The sequence below is a fragment of the Buteo buteo genome, chromosome 10, assembly GCF_964188355.1.
Source record: "Buteo buteo chromosome 10, bButBut1.hap1.1, whole genome shotgun sequence".
Lineage (NCBI taxonomy): Eukaryota > Metazoa > Chordata > Aves > Accipitriformes > Accipitridae > Buteo > Buteo buteo.
In genome coordinates this window covers 16,204,405-16,226,652 of record NC_134180.1, presented here as the reverse complement: position 1 = coordinate 16,226,652, position 22,248 = coordinate 16,204,405, and positions in this window count along the sequence as shown.

The window sequence follows — 22,248 nt, the reverse complement described above, 5'->3', positions numbered from 1 at the left end:
AGGCAGTAGCAGAGTATTTCTTTTTTGCCTTGCATAGCTTGATTTTTACATGTATATTCTATATATTAGTATGGAAATCCAAAGCTAAAAGGCCCTATTAATACTGAAAGGCATTACCACCAAGTTGTGCAGCTGCTTTGGAAAGTGTATGTTTATAAACTATTAAAGATGTGTCACAAATATTTAGTATAGGGAATAGACAGCTTTCTAGCTATAAATGTAAATGAAAATAAATGTTGTGAGTACACTACTAGCTAAGTAGAAATGCAAGGTATGGGTAGTGTTTACAGGGAAACTGAAGTTCAAGACAGCAAGGAATGGAAGAGAGGTCTAATGGCAAAAGAAAGGAGGAAGTGTGACAAGACAGACAAGAGGATGAAACCTCCAAGAATGAGTCATGGAATATCAGCATAAAAAGACAGCATGCAATAATAAGTGATTAAGCATAATTTTTGGCCATGATAACTGAATAACTAAACATCATGTGATATTCTTTAATTCCATTATATATTGACTAGATTATTGTATATTAATTCAGAAACACAAACTTTGCATGACCGATCATAATAAGATATGACCCCACGGTTCAGAAAGATAAACTCTGAACAGCTGCAGGTAAGAATTGCAAATTACATTATTATATTAGAAACATACTCCAATCCTATCTATATAATTGCTAGAATTGAAAGACTGATGGTTAATCTTGTAGGTCATTCCACAAAGCTCTACCTCAAACCACCAAAGACATAAGCGAGACAAATAGTTTTTTCTGATTAAACAGAATGTTAAACCTGTATTTGAATTCAGCTTTGAATTGTTAATAATGTTTTTGCAGCATAAGTAACACAGTAAATAATGATTCTCCAAAACAACTCTTTATACTCTTCCAAATCTCCCCAAACAGCCATTTGCCATGATACCCATCTAAAACCTGAACAACGCACAGGCAGCTGTTGTGCTCTGATCGTCCCAATGCTGACCCCTCTCATCTCATTGTTCCGTTTTCCCACATCTGCTGTGCCCACCTGCTGCCTGTTTATACAGAGATTATAAAGTCTTTGGGACAGGGATCATGTCTTTGTTCTATATTTGTACAACATCTGCCACCTAGTAACTGACTACAAACTAACTTCTCATTGAAGAAAAAAAAAATATGTAGACACATTATTGTCTAAATAAAGAGAAGTGAGATTTGTTTCCTACTTTTTCTTTCATGGTCAGACACATTCTATAAAAATATTTTTCAAGTAGATTCATTAATTAGTTCATTTTCCCAGCTACCATGAAGCAGTTGAGAAGGCCATTGTTCCACGTGCTAAGAAATAGGACTCCTCAAATTACTATAATTATTTTGCACTGCAAATCTTAGAATTCAAAGAGCTTGTAATGAAAAATAGCATGAACTGGAGTACCATTTTAACATGAAAATGGTTCCTGCAGCAAAGTGAGATGAATATTGGCTGGAACTTCAAAATTCATCATGCATCACAAATTAGAAAAAAAAAAAACTAAAAAGATGTATCTCTGCACTGGGCACTCCTGAAAATAAAACAGACTTCAAGTATGTGATACTGGATGCTCAGAAATCAAAGCAACCAAACCACTTCTGAATTGCAGTATTTGACACGCACTGCTTATAATATTACCTGTATTTACAGGGAACATAGGATTGAATTATTTTATTGTCAGTGTGTTATTCTCCATCCTATTCAAGTACATGCCATCCAGAACAAGCAGGTCAAATCTGATTGAGGTTTAGGCTGCATGCCTATAAGTAGATTCTTCATGTACAAATATAGCTTCTATTTCTGTATAATCTACTCTGCTATTTACTTATTGGCACCTTCCCTCAACAATGTGCCATTTTTCAAGTTTGCCTTTCAAAACTTGTTATTTTACATTATAACATAGTGAGTGAAGGACTAGAAAAAGTCACAATACAGAAATCAAGTGAGAGTCACCTCTGCATCCCTGCTTCAGCATATTGCTGATTTTCCCCACAGATCTCTCAGTGCCATAATAGCTTTGTACCATGTTCCTTTCTCCACTTTATTTCTAGAGAAGTTTTTCTGATACATTGTTTGACCTTACAAAAAATTACCTTTTGGTGGAGATGGGGCCTGCTTAGGCTGATGTAGGATTATTAGGAAAGCAGTACACTGACTATAAAACAAATGGTGAAACATGGTAACTTTCATTGCTTCAATTAGTGTTATGTGTTTCATGTGACACATACTCAGGTCCTTTTCTTCAGTTATATAAAACTAAAAAATTTTACTTAAAACCTCTTACCACTAACCACAGATCATCAATGTAAGCTTTTCACATTGTTTTTAGTCTATCTTTTCTTGTTTTATTGATTTTCTGCATACGTTGAGACAATGAAGAAAGTGAAAGAAGTTACTAAAACATTGTGTTGTCCTCAACATGCGTGCCTTAGCAATCATACCCAAAAAGGTCATCATACTCCAAAATGTCATCCTTGGTGAAGTCCGAGTTAGTGGTTCCATTCTTCCAAGGAAACTACCATAAATATTTCTTAAAATACTTGCATATACCAGAAAATAAACAGCTTAGAAAGAGATAAACACACATTTTTATATACTTCCCATAAGAAATGTTTTTTCCTTCACCGTTGTCTTCCTTCATGCACCAGTAACTACTACATTTAACTTCACAAGCCCTTCTAAACAAGTGTGCCCTGAGTATCAGACTGGCTGCTTCAGACTGGAAGAGACAGACGTATTTCCCTATGTAGAATATATTACCAGACATTCGCTTTCTTTTGTATTTCAGGGAACCCAGACTCTGGGGATCTCAGCTGAGGTAGTATGTCAGAGGAAAAAGGTGATTTCTTCAGTAGGAAGAGACCATACCTTTTTAGCTTAAGGTGCCCTGGTACAGCAACAATGCATTTTCAACATTGTTTACATCTTCTAACAGGCACTACTAAATCAGACCTACAAAGTCCAGTCTTTATCATAAAGACTCATAAGATTACCTTTGAAGAGGCTTATTCCTTCAGAAGGCGCCAAATGGACTGAGTTCCCACTGAAAGTTCCTAAGCAATCGTACACTTTTGTCACAGTCTGGGAATATAGCCATCCTATATTCCCCAAACTGCATCTTACCTGCCTTACATTAAGGTATATCTATATTTTAAAAAATAAAAATAAGTCACTCTATAGCTAGATGCATTTCTTTATAGCAAAGAGCAAAGCTGAAGTGATTCCCTACCCAATACAGACAGAATGACACAATACCATGGGGGATATGTTTTCCTGGGGGGGTTGGTATTAACACACATCTCCACACCCATAAGTTTGGTAGCTAATGCCTTAGCTGTGATGGATCCCAGCACTTCACATCCTACAAGTTTGCATCTGTAAAATTACTTTCCATCTGTCTAAAGTTTCAGTGGCAAGAAATATTTCTGACATACAACCAAGGGCCTGGCAGCAGGTCTAATAATATAGTGCTAGGTTTAAAACACTGCAGTTATCATTCAGTCACACTACAGAGCAGGTCATGCATAGCAAAGAGCTGCTTTATTAGCTTGATGGAATATGCAGCATGTATGAAATGATAGAATGCAGCTACGGAGTAAAAGCCAAAGCTGATGCAAAAGAAGCCATCATAGCCCAGATAATGTGTGCCATTCACAGTAGTACTAGAGATCCATTCTAACCAGTGCATGTTTGTTAACAGCAAACGTTTGAGAGATGAGAGTTAAGGAGCCATCCAGGCTCAAAACCTAATTTTGTCTTCTTTCTTGGGGTGGAAAGAGGAAATAGAACTAGGACGAAATTAATACATTTTCCTGCAAGCTGCAAAGCACAATAGGCACATAATGTAAATAAAGATGAACTTTTCTGAGACTATTTTTCACACTAAATGAGTAAGCGTACTAGTGATTTGCTCTCCACCCCACTCCCTAGGCTCTCTTGTCCTTTTCCAAAACAGACTGAAGTACTCCTCCTGACATCACCAGCCAAGTAGCAGACCTTTTATTATTTAAAAGGCATTAAAAAGTTACTAAGAAAGTGAAACGAATGCAGCCTATTTAGGGATATAATAAAGAATGACTAGAAGCAAGGGGCCTCCTTTACTAACAAGCAATGAACAACTGCAATTCACAGTTGTTAGGCTACTTTGTGCAAACCAGATAGCTTATTAAAATGCGTTGTATACAATGACAAGCATTTATGAAGTGATCTGCCTCTATAGACAGTCCTGGGACTTACTATGTATTCCTGGCACTTTGCTATAGATTTCTATTAATCCTGTTACAAAAACTGCAGAAAGGATTGTAAATGTTAAGATGCTGGGAGGTTTTTGTCACAATTCTCTCTGGTTTGTTGCAATAAAACCAAAGAAAAGTACTCAAGTAACAGCACAAGTTACACAAAAGAAGAAAAAAAAAAGTCAATAAAACCTGAAGTTCTCTCTCACTTGATATAGACCAGATCCAGCAATGCCAAGTTTGTGATTCCTTATGTGTGACCTAAACAGTGGACAATATCTTTGGCTATCAAGGTATTACCAAGATATCAAGGAAATATTAGAAAAAAATATAATCTTCTGTCTTCAGGATACCCTACATTCAAAGGTATGCATACTACAAATTCAGTTGCCTCTTGCTTAATTTAAAAATATTATTTCAAGTTCTGATGCAATACAGAACTTTTTTTCATCAGTAGCAATGCAAGACTACAATTTTTGTACCCTGCTCCTCCCTGCATCAGCACACCTGAATCACTGGGGTCAGTGTATATATAAAAAGACTGCAGCAGTACAGAGATAGAGAGCAATCTTCCAAGCCAAAACTGGGGTCATCACTGAAGTGATGTTAACTATAATCAGGAAATGCATCAGCGCCAAGGGTAGAATCATAGAACATTATCCGCAGCATTTGATGAATTTTTTTTCTTCTTTTCTGGCAGAAAAAATTATCTAAATAATCTATCTGATGCACTGTGACTCTCAATGCTTTATCAGTGTATTTGGAGAAGAGATACCATTTATAACTGAGGAACACACTAGAGTGAAATAACTACAATTTGCAATCACTAGCTGCATCTCTAAAAGCTGCAGTAAAAGAAAGTTCTACTACATTGTTGCCAGAAATGATACAGATGAATACTAGTGACAAATGATTACTGATATTTTAAACTAAAATTATCTGTTATATTTTCTTCACTAGAGGGACATTTTTAAATGTTCTGTCTAAAAAGTGTGTTATGGGATGAGTCAACACGTTAATACAGATGTTCAGTATCACGTTAGGTCTTCTAACAAATTCATACAAGCAACTTTATTTTTAATATGACACTTTTGTGGCCAATGTGCTTGCATATCTGAAAACACAGCTGCAAAGACCAATAGTAACTTGGAGATCTACATCTATGAAGATCTACAAAAGCACTATAATTACTTCCAAGCAATCTTAAGAATGGTCTTTAAACACTTGCATTTGTTGTGACATGTTAATGGTGCACAGATTTCGTATCACCACACATTCAGAGTGCATACAGCATACAAACAACATCAATACAGTTTGTAAATGTGGAACTCAAAAGGATTCAACAACAGGAGTTGGTTATACACAGCAACGTCACCAAGTTAGGAGCCAATTTCCAGCCCTGTTTCTTTCCACATTGCTTTGAAATTGATTGCAACTACTACTTCTTTTTATATTCTTGTGAACAAGTCACTTGCTCAGCCCACAAATTTTAATCATTTTCTGCCTGTTGGCAGTTTCCTAAGCCTTCTCTTCACAGGCCCCAACTGTTTCCCTCACTGCTCATTACAGCACCCTGAAATCCGTTTTGCTCAATTCTTTTCTCAGCCTCTTGCTGTTCTCTCTGAGATGCCAGCTTCAGACAGTCTCATTGAACACCCTGCTCTTACTCAACTGCACTAACTGATGATTTGTCATACAAGTGACCCCACCAGACCACTCAAGGGAATACTCTCTGTTGAGTACTCACCCAACAATAAGGACACGTGAAGCTAGAAATAAATTACCACATCCTTGGCCTTAGGGTTAAATTTGATACTCATTCTGCTACAGCGGCATTTACTCTGTCTGGTAACTTCAACGCAGTGTTCTGCTTGCGCAGGAAGGCTGGATCTAACAGAAGTAAGTCTGTCAAAAAGAGTAAATTAATTTACTGATTAGGGGAGGCGGAAATAAGCACAGATCCTAGAGGTAAGGACTCCTTTCTGCTGCTTTTGCCTTGCTTTTCTTTATACCACCTTTGCAGTTTACAGACCTAGAATTGGCTCCACACACATAGTCTGAGAGCCACTTAGAACACACTACAGTTTACTTTGTGCAATTGTGGAAACCAACTCCACCGGGCTGTCAGAGCAGCTGAGGGCCATCATTACCAAGTGCTGCCTGAGCCACATACCCACCTTGTCAAGAACCAGTGCCACAAAGAAACAGCACAGAGGTCTTAGAAGGTTCTTCAGTGCCACTGAGTCTCTTCATGCAGAAAGGTGCATTAGAAGTTTTGTGGCCCGTACTCTGAAACTACAGCCTTATCTATAAATACCCAGTAGAAGACTAAAAAAGTATTTATACTTAATAGGCAAGATCAATATTTTCAAATGTAGGCTGTAAAGCTACGCATCTCCATTTGCACTGAGGACTTGAAATAAACAGCCTGAGTTTCTGAAGTGCTGAGTACCATCTGCTCTTATTGGCCTCAGTAGTTTTGAAAAATAAACTGTTTAATTAGATGCTTTGGCACAGACCTGATTGGCTAACTTTTAACACTAGAAGTTTAAAAAAAAAAATAATAATCTCTAGAGTGGAATGATCTCATCTAAAGAAAATATTGCTTCCATTCACCATTTGGCCTTCTCCATGTCCTTCATTCAGCCCTGGAGTAACTATAAAATCTCAACTGTTCATTTTTTTTCCTCTAATTCTAAAATATCAATAAAAGTTTACATGTTAAAACTACCGTAATAATAAAAGGTTTTTTCCTCCAGGCAGGAAGCAGCACCAAAATATGAAATTTTAAAGTACTCCTTGCTAGAACTATCTGCATCATGGACTGAAATACATGCAACTAAAATAACACCTCAGACTATCATATGTTTCCAGGCATGTCTGTATCTCAAAATGAAGGGCAATGCAGAGATCTAAACTAGCAGAAGCACTAGCTGGGACATATATATTGTGCAGTGAAGCATCATAAAGCCTTATACTACTCTACTGCACCCACGCTAAGCTCTGCCATCAATTCAGGTTTACTGGCTTTGGTACTGTCTCATTCTGTTATGGCCACACTGATTATATTATGCTTTGTTGCCATGAACACATCTTTGATTGTCCTGGAGGGAATTAGCTCAGGTTTGCAAAGAAACTAGTACAGTAAGAATGAAACTTTAAATACCAGAAAATATAATAGTTTTAAACATACAGTGAAGTATTGTTCTTACTGTTTTTGTGCAGTACTATGCCTTTTATGTGCACGCAACCACACACAAGTAAAAAGTGTGGGGTTTGGTTTGGTTTGGGGTGGGGGTTTTTTTGTTTGTTTTAAATGCCACTACAATTTTGAAGAAGCTTGAGCTCTATTTGGAGCTTGCTACCTGGAAAGGTCCGAGCCTGAACTACTGGCTATATATAGCACCTTTTTAATTCTATTTGCTAAACATATGAAGCCCTAATACCCACCAACACCTCTACAAGCTGCCTCAACAGAAACAGTTGATAGGGTGACAAAGATGTTTGTGACTCTATGAGCTTAATAAAATGCATTTAAATGGTCTCATATGATAAGCTGTCTCTATGATACAAACCAGCAAGCTGAGGTACATCCCTCATTTCCCATCATCTTTCAGCTCAAATGCTTGGGTTCCTTTCCAAAGGAAAGGAGTGTTGGCTGGGAGATGTGAAACTGTCTGACATGGGTTAGGATGTGACATCAGAAACGAGACAGAACAAGGCACAGGAGAGTGCATCTGCCCTCCAACACAGATACAGCTATTCTATTACTTGGCTGTGTATAATTCAAAATCTCTCCCAGCTGGCAGATTTCAGTCAAGAGATGAGATCAATACCGATGTGGATCAAGATAAAGATGCAGAAGAGTATTTTAAAGAAGTTTTGATAATGTCAATAGGTATTCATTTTAACTCAAAGTAACTTTAGTCACTCATGGGTTCTTAGAAAGAGCATATTATAGAACAAAATAGCTTTATGCTTGAATAATTTTTTAATGTAATGAGTCATGCCAGTATACCTAGCTTTTAAATAGCATCATTTACCAGTAGATCACAAAGTGATTAACAAGTGGAAAAATATTATTGTTTGTTTTACACTTCAGAACACTGAGTCTCAAACAAGCATAATGCATTATTACCTTTGGAAACACTGCAAGCACATGACAGAGCTCAAAATAAGAACCAGATTTCCCATGTCCATATCCAGAGCTCTTAAAACAGGTCTGCTCTTTTGGTGAATAAGTATCATTAACAGGAATATTCCCTTCTAGATGTTAAATATTAAAAAACTTCTATTTTCATGTCAGAAGTGGGAATACTCGGCAACACAGCACAGCATTCTGAGTTCAGATGCAAGAAAACAAGTTTAAGTGTTAATCCTAAATATAAAGAAAGAAAAAAAAAACACAAACAAAAAAAAGCATAGCTTGCAAATGCAAGGAGAGAAATTTAAAAACACTTTGAGGCTTAATTTACAGAGAAGATGGATTTTTACAGAGGTAATGAGGGGTGGGATTCTTCCAAAGAGCAGTCTACCAGTGTCCTAGAACTCCTCAATCTGTCTTAGCCATACATGGTAAGTACTGAGGAATAACTCATATTTTTATGTTTTAAAAGCACCCTATAAAAGTGGAAGAACAATTTATTAATTCACTTGGTTTTGGAACTTCTGTCAAACTATAAAATGTGAACAGTCTTTTCCCAAATTAGCATTAACCAAAAATTAGACTGAGGTCATCCGCAAGACAAGCCACACTGAACAAGTACCATTTATGCCAGGTAAAGCTTGTTCCTGGAATACACAGCCTGATGCAGTTCTGAGGAGGAGGTTGTGGTTACAGGAAAGGTCAAGCACTACACATAGCCTCCACACAATATGGTAAAAAGCTTTAAGCCCCTTGCACATCTACTCTTTCACTGCTGGAAACCAAGGGTATGGATAATGCCAGAAGATTTTGGGTTGATACAACAGGATGCTTAGTGTATAAAATATCATATGCTTCATATTCAAACCTTACTGCTGCTGCCAAGCAGCCATACAAGGGCTCCAACTCATGAGATGACAAGAACCTTCCTTAATCCAAATAGAAGCAACTGAAAGCAGTCATCACCACCTGATCCAGACTGTGCAGTACCTACGTACTGCCTCAGGCATACTAAAATATTGACATCACTCAAAGCAAATCATCTGTTCTAGTTCACCACCAAGTTGTACAAGCACTTATACGGCACAACTGATGGGATGATAGGGAAGAGAGACCTGCAGCCATCCTGTGAGCCTTTTCTGCTGTTCTGGGCTCTTCAGAGGCAGTCTTGTGAACAAACATTATTCAAGCAGCCACCTATTCTCTCTGGCAACCAAACTAGACACAAAAGATCTGTGGGAGGGGCACACTCACTCTCTTGCCCCCTAAAATACAGTTAGCCCTAAATAGAGCAGCTTGCTCTTGACATTAGTAAGCTAGAACTGATATATATCTCAGCATGAAATCTTGATTGCTAACAATTAAAATCCCTGAATATTCAATTAAATAACACTACACAGATGTAAAAACAATGTATCTGTACTCAGCTGCATCCTATTATATATGTTCTAGATGTGTAGGATGGCAACTTCTAAACTACAGTTAGGATTTCTAAATGTGTATTGAAAGCTTGAAAATCAATTTCCTCTTACCAAGACGGTGTACTTCAAAATTAATATAAAATTGCTATTTTATGTCAATATGTACTAGCTCAATAAAATATGCATTCATATTCCACTGCAAACACTGAATACATTTTCTCCCCCAAAAAAATCCTATCGTTTCCATCCACAACTTATCCTCCTGCACTCCCCTTCAAGACAGGATTCATTCATATTAGACCTAAAATTGTGAGGAATAATTTGAATATTGTTTTTCCAGTGGCAGCATCAGCATAAACAACCCCTTACATCTTATCACTTATTTCCACCCCAGTCCTGCCTCATTTATGGAGGTACAATTGTTCATGACAGTATATTGCAAACCGCACAAGGAGATGGCTCATGAGGTAAAAAAGGCTTTTTTTTTTTTTTTTAACATCATTTAGTTGCCTAACTCAATTCACTAAATATTTCCTTGAATAATTAAAATGATGCAACTGGTAAGGGGGGAGGGCGGGGGGGAAGAGGACTGTACCGATCTTGCCTGGGATACAGTTAATTTTCCTCAGAGTAGCTGGTATGGTGATATGTTTTGGATTTGTGACCAAAACAATGTTGTACAAATTGAAAACTTTAATGAATCTTGTATTTGTTTCTACAAAATTCCAGAACATCTGATGCTGAAATCATTGGTTTCTAATGCTTTGTCTCAATTAATTGACATGCCAGCAAAAAGGAGTAATTCTACAGGATCATGATCTCAGCATGAATTCATTTCTAGGTATTGAGCTATATCCTTGCCTCTTCAAAGTTTGACTTCCCAGGTTTTATAGAGTGATTCAAAGCAAGAATCCAGGTTTAAGATTATACAATGCCCTGTCCATCAAAAATTCATGTGTCTAAATAGCTTTAAGTTCTTTGGTACCACCTGTATTCTTACTGAATTTGTGTTACCCTTGTGATCCTCAATCTGTTGCTCTCAAGAGTGCTTTGCTGCGTTTCTCTTCAGTAGGGAATATCAGCTCACAGCTTAGTCTTGTTTCCATGCCCTTCCAAGCATGGCATCACCTTAGTTTTTCTGAGAGAAAAAAGTGTAAAGCCATTTTATTGCAGAGTTGTGTCTATTTCCTTTTTTGAAAGTGGATACTTTTTTTTCTTTTTAACCTTTCTGGTCACCCACTTATTCCAAAGGGTCATGTTTAGTGAAGTATAAGATTACAGACAAACAGTTTCAAGATCTCTACTCCCTAAACCTGCAGCAAGAGGTACACTCTGGACTGGAAAACACCTCACTGATATCGTTGCTATGGCAAAGCTTAATATGAGTTTAGAGACTGGGCATGCAGCCAAGAAGAAAATGGGGAGGGCTGACACATGACATTTCCCCCCTTTGTTCTTTGCATACAATTCTGTTTTCTCTCTTCTCAAGAGCACAAGAAATGTTTCAGCTTCAATTATCTCCATAGGACCTTCATTTTTCCCCTCTTTTCTTTTTTTGCTCTAAAACAACAGTCAGAGCTATTGTGACTTAGATTCCCCCCCCTCCCATCTTTGATTCCCAATGAATTACATGTGTTCATAGTAAACAATTCCTACAAAGATTGTTATCCCCTGTGCTGTTTATTTCCTCTATTAAAAGAAACTAGATGGGAAGCTGGGACCACAAACCTAATGGCTTCCTTTCAGCTCCAGTTTAACTTGATAGCCAACAAGGACGACATTTTCTGAAAAAAAGTACCGGTTCATTTTAAAAGCAGATTTTTTGATCATCACTGTAAACAGAACTTACAAAACCCATAACTTATTGTATCACTGCTTATGTCCCATCATCTTCAGCCAGTGTTGGGCAATGTTGGCATAATCTGATTCTGTAATAGCATCCAGTTAACTTTAACATAAGCTGTATGTTCAAATTCAAGTATCTTTTTAAATATCAGAGACTGCTACTTGTAGAAAATACTGTTGTAAACCTATACAGGTGTATTTTAATATAGAATAGCATAATGGAATACAAACCCAGTACAGGTTTATGTATATAATTCAAATAAGGAAGACAAAAGAAGATATAAAAGGACATTAAATTATCTTTGAAGTGCCTTGACAAGTCTAGGAGACCTTATTTTCTATATCTCCCCAAGCATCGGTATTGCTGAAATTGCAAGGTTAAGCTGGTTTTATGCACTGTGTAACAGAGCACCACAAGACCACTGCAACAAGTGTGTCACATCCTGGAAACTGTCCTAGGTTCAGAAATTATGTGTACTTAATACTATTTACTCAAGAAATTAGAAGGTGAAGAGACAGTTTTTCTGCACATCTATATGAACATGCCTCTGAAGGAATTAGACACAATACTATCCAAAATGACAAAAGGAAAATAATACTAAGGAGGAACTGAGTAAAATGGGAACCACAGGCACAACCAGCCTCCTCCAGGTGCCAGAGTTATTGACTCTGCAGCCTAGATCATGACAAGGAGATGGACACCAAGTTCTTCACTCCATACCATGCTCTCACAGGGAGATAAATCACTGACACTCTTTGAATGGGCTTGTTGAAGTATAAAGTTCAAAATACAAGGTACCACAACCCCTACATGACCACCAGTGCAACACACTTCAGTTTTTAGCAAATGAAGTGCTGGCCTTCCTCAGTCTGCCTGACACCCAGAAGGGGACCTCAGCATATCCAGTTACAACACATGAGTTCAGGCACCATGTAAACATGAAGCCCAGGGTGGTGTATGGAAAGCTGTTCTTATGCAGGAGTCTAGAGACTCCAAGACGTCTGATCCATCAGATTGTGAGCTTCGTCAAGGCCATCACTCTAAAGCTGTGTTCTGGCAGGCACAAGTAGTACATGACCACTGCCAGCACAGTTATAGAGCAGCCCTGGTCTATGGGTATGGACAAAGGCTATATTCCTTCACTGATGCTGAACACTTGATACAGTCCTGCTGTGCTGTCTGCTCTGTGTGTTACAGCTGAGGCCAGGTTCCTCTTCCACCTTCTAGCCCCAGGGCATCCCAGCAGAGCTCTAGCAGCCACTTGAGCATAGCCTGCAGAATTTTGCACCTTCTGCAGATCTGAGTCTTGTTGACATTATGCCACAATTCAGGAAAGCTTTCCTACCTCAGATAGCAATGATGCTTATCAAGGTTAAACACATCTAAAGTCAAAACCTCAGTCTGCTACAAGGGAGTGCAAACTGAACTTAGTGCCTGGCACCTATAACCTGATCATACATCTTCATTATTCCAAAACAAGTGATTCCAGAAATTCCGTTCTTTCAAAGATAAGGTGGTTTCCATTTTGTTCCAATTCCCAAATGAAATTTAAAGTGTCTTTTACAGCAATGAAATTTTGTCTCCCAATTGATTTTAAGAAATCCATTGCAAAAGGAATAACTTCATGGCAAAATGAAAGGTTTGAGCTGTTCCACTGTATTCTGTGCCCTCACAGTAATTAGTTGTGAGCCTGTACTTCAAAACTCTTCCATAAAAAGAAGTCTATCGGACACACCTCTTACCAGGATTTGTAGCAAGCAAGTAAACCCTTTGAGAAGTGTCATAAAACTCTGAAATACTTTAAACTCATACTCTGAACAAAGTAAGTTCAGGAGGAGGAAAAGTAATCATTAAGCTAGTGCACAGTAAATAAACTTCTAAAGCAGGTGTAAGGTGGACAAAGCTTTGAGAGCTATCAATGGCAATATTAATTTAGGAGGATATGAAATAGAGACATGAGGTACTTTCTCATGAACTTTAGCTTATACACAAGGACTGACAGTCACTATCCTTAGTTACTTTCATGTGACAGGGAAAATGGCTGTTCTTGTAACTAACCACTCAGTGGCAAAAGCACCTGTAAGGATGCTATAAATGAGGAGTAACTGACACACAGGCAGGCATTTCCGACTAGATCAGTAGCACTTCAAGATTTAATAATGTTTTAATAGGAATGATAACAGTGCTCTGCTGAAATGACCAAATGTGGACTGCGTAGAAAAAAGCACCATATAATCTGATGGCTTTATGAACATAATGAAAACACCACATAGCAGAAGGGTTTACAATTGCTGCAATCCATTTAGCCATCTGCCCAGCAAAAGGTCAATGTAATTAACAGTTTAAAGACATATGTGATGGAAAAGTAGAGACCAGACTTTATATAAAAAAGAGGATCTAAATCAAGAAAATAAATACTTTGATTCCAGAGATAGTACCATTAATTTCTTCCTGAAAGACAGATCTATTTCCATAATAAAACACTGTAGAAAAAGGTTGTCATGACCCTTTAACAGATGTTTCAGCTATATTAAAAACACCAAGGATGTCAAGCTTTAAGACCTAGTTCTGGGACATTAGACCATAATAAGAAGCTTACAGTTACACACAAAAAACTACATTTGATCAGACACCAAAACCCATTCAAGAAGCAACTCTAAAAAGTCAACTCTTCCACCCTTTCAGTCCCTTTTCTAGGTTGCCAACTTGAAAACATCACTTGTATTTTTAATATACAATTACATCGTTTAGCATTAGGAAAGCACAATGAAAGTGATCACAAGAAATGCTGAAAAAATAAGAAGCATTTAAAGGATACATTTCTAACAAAATAGATTAGGAATGGCTAAAGGCCAAGGAAAGATAATTGTTTGGGTTAGAAATTTGCATACCTGAAACTGCAAGGAAATGTCAGAAGTTTCCAAACTGGCAGTGGTCTATGGAGAGCTGCTCAGACTCATGGAGTCAATTCCTCTGCTTTTGCTCTCTGCAGTAAATTCCTGCTCCCAAATATCTGACAGGCATTCTGCCTTGGACAGATCTTAAGTAAGGTGCTTTTATAGGAAACCTGCATCTGGCCTTCTGCACATGGCTATCAAGCACAGCACACCACACCACATCAAGTGCAGTAGCACTTGAGGACTGCTACTGGTTTGAAAATCCCAATGTTACCGCTGTGTGTATGCTGGTAGCATCCAAACCATTAGGGTCCCAGACACCTAGAGACTCTAAGCAAGGCTATGCCATCTATAAAGTCTACCAAGGTAGAAAAAACAGTTGAATGCAGGAGAACGCAGGTGTATGACAGGCCTAAGTTAAATGAAAAAGCATTACTAGATTATGTTTCCATATTAGCAGTTGCCAAAGGGATGTTTCCTATGATCTGTTAAGCTTAAATCTCATGGTATTAAAACAATACAGGAGCATACAACTTGCAGCTACACAATGTTCAACACGAGCACTACTCTCTGACTTGCACTGCTGGGCACAGCAAGAGTCCACACCCTCAGGAACAAAGAGGTATCACCAACCCAGCAAGCTGCTTAAGGTGCAGCATAGAAGGCTCAGAAGTGAAGCTTGCTCCTTTTTGTCTTTTAGAAAGACTACATCTGTCACAAATCCAGGAAGGCAGTGAGAAAAATTCTGAAGCTTCTGATAAGCATGAGAGAGAGCAAGTTCCAGCCCAAGAAAAACATTCAGAATGCCGAGCGATTACAAGAACTAATATCCAGTAGGGATTTTCTTAAAAAAACCACTAAAGCTATTGAAAAGATTAGGCTGCCTAAATTTAAACCTTACTTGGTAGAAATCCATATAGCTTCACTGAACTCAACACAAGTACACTGATTTTTCTCTGGCTGAAGATCTAAATGCAACTTGGACACAAACAGACAAATTCTGTGAAATTTCGTAGGAATTAGGCATAGACTTCTACAGAAATTCATCTACAAACCCCTAGAGATGGAGAATGACTAAGAATCTTTTCATAGGACTTTTGATCTATCCTAAGGCAGAAACAGTTTTATCAAATGTCCTACTGTTATGTTATGAAAGAAAGAAGAAAAAAAAAAAAAGAATAAAAAGCTACAAAGTCAGGCCTGCTTCATAAAAAGGTTTTAGCAACCTTATGAGGCAAGTAGAAATAACCTATATTCCACAGGGCTGGATCCATAAACTCTACTTTGTTACCTACACAAGAATAAAGAGAACTCAAAATGCAGCCTTCTCACTTAAGTGTGCAGCTGGTGTTTAGATCTATTTAATATGTAGCAAACAATGAAAAACTATGATTTTATGATGAAGGATCCTATTGCCATCCTATTTCCAAAATGCTGACTAAAGTGTTAGTCAACTCCTACAGCATCATAATACTAACAATTGTACAGCTAACCGTTGTATAACTCAGCTTTATCCCATTATTAATGCAGAAAGGCTTAGCAGTTCTGTTAAACTGCTCACTTTCACACCAGTGGAAAGTAATGGAAATATGTACTGTACCCGAACAGAACTGCAGACTGCATCAACAGGTTTTGTTTCTAAACAACTTTCTGAAATAGCATAAATTGTAGTTTAGGGACTGCTTGTGTCAACTATTTATTTGAATACCTGTTACTAACAGATTCTCTATGACAAGGAAAGTTTTCAAGAGGTCTTAGGAAAGCAGAAGAAAACAGAATAAAAATTTTCTCAATGCAGAAATCACAATGTTCATTAAACAATGGGGGAATCTTTTTCTGACACTATTTGTCACAGTTTTAAAGAATATTACCACAGGCAATATATTTAAGCCTATCTAGCTTATCATCCTAGTGTCCACCAACTACTGCTCCCTATTTATTTATAGGGCTCCATTCTACAACACTCAAATTAGCAATCCTTCCATCTACTAAGAAGCTTTCCTGACTTCAGACACTGAAAACAGGATTCAGTTGTCTAAATACAGGCATGTAGCACCACTTTGGACAAAGTCATCTCAAACACATACAATTATTTTTGCATAGTACATTATACTACCCACTCAGTGCAGCATGCCCTGGAACTCAGGGCAGAGTCTCTGATAAATAAAATTTATCACTATTTTTTTGTTTTTTAGTACAAAGCTATAAATAAATGAAAGGACTCTGAACCATGCAGAAAGCTGCCATTACCAAATGTGTAATAATCACTTCTACAATCCACTTCAGATTTCACTGGAAAGACCTACCCCATTGTCAGATCTAACCTGCCTTATCTGAGACTTTGATCTAAGCTGTGGTGAAAACTGAACTACAGTCAAACCTGAAGCACAGATACAAGAATTTTAAGGATTCTGTAGGTTAAATTCTTGTTAAGAAATATATGGGTCTCCATATCCTGCAACTCCTAATGACGATGAAATATCTGCCAGCTGTCACAATCAAGGAAACAGTAACTCAACTAGTTAAAATACCACAGTAAAAGAATGGTTGTCTGATAAAGTATATTTAACTTCAGGTAGCATCTCTGTAATTCACAAATAGACATCCATTTCAAAGATAATCCTCAATTTATAATTTTCTTACTTACTGGATTTATGTGATTTAACATGCAGCCATTTTCTCATTAAGACTTAAATATACAGTACTCAAACAGGTGATTGCTGTGTTTAAAACATAATCAAGCATTTCTTTCCTGGTGCTCCTGCCTGTGATACCCAAAGAATGTAATGGTTTGCTTTTAAAAGCCAACACACTGTAGGCATCAGCCACCCTCAAATTACTTCACACATGCAGCTATTGTAAGCAACAGCTATCCACTGACAAAGAGTAAGCCATGAAGCCAGTCAGGTTTTCTACAACTTCCTTAACTGCAAGCAAGCAATCCCACTGCAGATATCCCATCTAAGCCTTTTAAAGCCTTTACCTTCAAACCTTTAGACCTTCTTTTGTTCTTTCAGGGCTCTGGTTTATCAGATGACGCTACAGCAATGACAATTGCCCCACAAGTGCACACATCCTGAGCCCAGGACCTGGTCACTACCAAGGGGCCTTGCAGCCTTCCCCAGGACAGCTGGAAACAGCTGTATGTGTACATACACACACACTCCCCACAGCTGAAGGAAGAAAACTGTGATTGTCCAAGCCTGCTGACCACATTAGCGACAACTGTTTTGGAATTAGAAAACACCAAACAGGTAACAAGTGACTTCATTTACTGGGGCCGGGGTGGGGGGGGATTGTTAATTCCATTTTAAGAAAGAAAAATATTTATCCTTGCAGGAACAGTAAAACATTGGAAAATTGGATTTACGGAGGTGATAGAATGCCTTTACATGGGCAATTCTAAGAGCATCTTCGATGAACAAATATCAGAGATCATCTAGACTAGGATTTCTTAATTTACAGCTCACAGGCCCCACGTGATTTGCAAAGCAATTTAGCCTGCTAGCGTATTAAGCTACCAAACTACCATAAGAATAACCAGCTCTAAACATCACCTTCCCCAGACCCCAAAATTGCCCTTCTCACAAATCATGTAATAGTGTAGATTTCAATGAAAAGTAGCACAAAAGCAATATCCAGATCTCTTTAAAGATTAGTGTATTCTTAATTTTCATTTGGTACAGTAAAGCACAACAGGCACATGCTGGATCATGCCACTTGTGAAAACAGGAACACTCCCTGAATTTTACAGAGCTTTCAAGCATGCATGAGTACTTCCAGGACAATGTGAACCAAATTTGAGATATGACATAAAATGAAGATGCTTTTAGGAATACAATTTCTGTTCCTCATGTTCCATTAATTCAGAGGAAATTATGCCATATTTTCAAATTATGACATTGCAAAATAAATTTCTATTGCCAAACAATAAACTTTTAATACATTTCATCAAAATGGTGGATATTCACCTATCAGAACTACTTAGGTAGCATGGGGGTTTTGGGGTGGGGGAGGACAGGACAACACGCAACACCACTGTGAAAAAAAGAAGTTTCAAATACTGTGGCACTGAAAACTAGTAACCACATTTAAAAGTCCAGTCCTACACTACTTAGCTGACCAATCATACTTAATAAAAAAACAACTGAGTCAGGCACTCTGAGTTCCTGCACAAACAGAAGTCTAAAAGTTACCTGTTAAAACATCTATTCAGTAGTAACCACTATGTTACAAGATTTATAGAAGCTGGGACTGGTTGGCAAATGGTACACTAACTAAAAATGGTTTCTTAATTAATATTCATTAAATAATTTGAATAGCTCTATTCTCTATTAAATAACAACCCTCATAATTAAAAGCTTTTTTCCCCTTATTCACAGCAAAATGAGATATGGTATTTCAGTGCTGGTCTCATTAGGCAGTCATTGCTACTACACTGAATAGATGACATACACTTTCACATTCAGAGAAAGTCTATTAGCAGACAAACTGTTGAGAGACCTCTTGACATCAGTAACTATGAATACAGCCACACTCTTTGGCTTCCCATTTGCTTCCCATTTCTTTTAGATCTATTCAGTATTTGTGAAAACACCCTAAAACTTCCAATAAGAGTTCCCAAGTTGTTCAAGGATTTAGAATTATATAGAATAGAATATGATTTTATTCAGGTATTTGTATCCTTTAATTAAAAGGTATGGCTTTACAGCACAAGAAGAGGTTATCCTTGGGGTCACAGAAACAACCAGCCTAGCAAACATGCCTGCAGGTTATGGGAAATGTCAGCAAAAACACTGAATGAGCATTGTGAACATCACATAATGGGTGCTGGAAACAGGAAAGTTGTTTGTGGGTTTTGTTTGGTTGGGTTTGGGGTTTTTTTTCACAAAATTATTTTAGTGACAAAAATTCTCTGTTGTTGAAAATGAACAGCTGAGAAGCCAATAGTCACACTGACAAAGCAGAACAAATCCTCTGGCTTATGGTATTACTATGGCCTTGACAACAGCCAACCCACAGCTGAGAGCAGCTACCCACTGACTCTGCAATAAACAAATGGATAAGCTATTGTTACTGTGTTTTATCTGAACTTACCTGAGGCACTGCTAATTTTTTTTTGTTTGTTTAGAAAGACAACTCTATACAAGAGACTTGTTTCTCCACAACTTTCCACAGATATCAGTCTCCTATGGAACCTTTCTGTAGAATAATTTATTTTTTTTTAAATATTTCACAGCAGTGTCTCCCTACAAAATGCTTCCTTCTCCTTGTGCAAACAATCAAAACAAGCATAATATCCTCTCTGAGAGGAAAATAAAAGAAAAAAACCTGCATGCCCTTCCTCCTTTACAACATATGCAAGCACCAACATAATCCCTCTTGAAACTACTTCAATGACAACAGCATACGTAGAAGCCACATCAAAAAGACAAAATACATCTGTCCTATGAACAATGTAGAACACAATCGTAGAAACACATAAAACAAGGGTCACTTTCTAGCATCACAGCTGATTTAGCTACGATTCAAAAAGTTTACTGAGGTCAAGGGGGGGGGGAAGAGAGTTTGCATACATCTCAATGTAATTCCACTGAATTATGTGTGAACGCAATTCTTCAGGCAGATTATCTGCCACAATATTGTCACTCAAACTCCTCTCCAAGTAGACTAAATTCTCTGCTTATAAAATTACCACAGACTATCAGCTATGATGGTTTAGACCCACACCTGCCACCACGTAGTACCCCACATCCTACAGCAACTAACTTCAGTATCTATGTATCTCTAGGCTGGCTGTTGCTCCATAGTCATGTTGACACAGGCAGGAGAAACAAATTTGCAATTGGTTGTACCCAGGGTCATCATCACAACACTGCAACATTCTCCTGCTCAACTGGAGCCAGGCTGAAACAATGGTCTTCCTTACCCTGTGGGATTAAAAAGAGAAGCGTTTCAGAAAAATACCAACACAAGGACACATACCAAGCTACTGCTAACGGAGGAGCTGGAAGGGGTCACAGAAAGGAGATCCTGCAGATCAAAGAACTTAAGGACACTTGCAACACAGCCAAGAACAAATCAAAACAAGACAGACTTCTGGCAACAACGAAGCTACTTGTCAATATTACAGGGCAGGGATGAAAACCTCTCCCAGCTGAGAGGCACAGTACATAGGTCAATGAGGACACAGAGACTCCCAAACTGATGAGGGGTGGGGAGGAAGATCTCAACTGCTACTTCAGTTCTGGAGTGAACGCAAGAGGCAGAGGCAGTCTAAACTCTAGGAAACATTTTGTTGAGTGCATTTTGAGACAGGTTCTACTGCACATTGGGGCAGGGGGGGAGCATTTCATAGCACTGCACCCTACCATAGTATGAAGCACAGGCCACAGCACTTCATCTCAGCATTTTAACAAGTGTATTTCATAGCATTTTAACAGAATATTTCAGGTTGCATAACATATTAACAGGCAAGAGAGATTCTTTCGGGATAACATAATACAGCAGTGATTTGCATTTACCTGAGAATTCACAAAAGCAGAGAGGTATCAGTGTGGCAGGAATAAGAGGCCAAGAACACTTACCTCCTCCTGTTCAAAGCATTTCTTGCAGAACTGTATTTTACCATGTTTCTTAAAATTCCATTTTATGTCTTTGGCAAATGGTGTTTTATAATGGTGGTAACATTACAAAGCAGAACTGCCCTGCCGTTTGGCTTAGACTAGACAGCTATGCTTTTTCTGTACCTCAGGGGAACTAGTCTGGCAAATTATTTCCTTGTATATCTTTTTGTGCTCTTTGTTGACATCTAAGCAAACATCCTTCCAGCTTCCTGGGCACAAAAAAAAGGTAATATATTCTTCAAAATAGGTACCTACTCTATTATCAGCTCTGTTAATTCAAACTACTGAGTCCTTCCCACGCTTGTTCTCCCACTTAACAAGCCCCCCGCAGCCCTGCTACCCATCTCAATGCCAAACTCCCCTAACAGCCACACACAAGCATATACATACAAACCTGTCCTGGCTTCAGCTAGGATGGGGTTAATTTTCTTTCTAGTAGCTGGTATGGTGTTATGTTCTGTATTTAGTATGAGAAGAATCTTGATTACACACTGATGTTTCCAGTTGCTGCTAAGTGTTGTTTAGACTAAATCAAGGATTTTTCAGCTTCTCATGCCCAGCCAGCAAGAAGGCTGGAAGGGCACAAGAAGTTGGGAGGGGACACAGCCAGGACAGCTGACCCAAACTGGCCAAAGGGGTATTCCATACCATGCGATGTCATGTCCAGTATATAAGCTGGGGGGGAGTTGGCCTGGGGGGAATCACTGCTCAGGAACTAACTGGGCATTGGTCAGCAAGTGGTGAGCAACTGCATTGTACATCACTTGTATATTCCAATTCTTTTATTATTATTGTCATTTTATTATTGTTATTAGTTTCTTCCTTTCTGTCCTATTAAACTGTTCTTATCTCAACTCACAAGTTTTGGGGTTTTTTTTTGTTTGGTTTTTTTTTCAATTCTCCTCCCCATCCCACTCGGTGGGGGGCAGGGGGAAGTGAGTGAGTGGCTGCATGGTGCCTCGTTGCTGGCTGGGGTTAAACCATGACAACACCATATGAAGACACAAGGGGTAAATTTTATTTCAAATACAAGTTGCAAGAGAAGGGATATTAAAAGAAAACTCCAGTCTG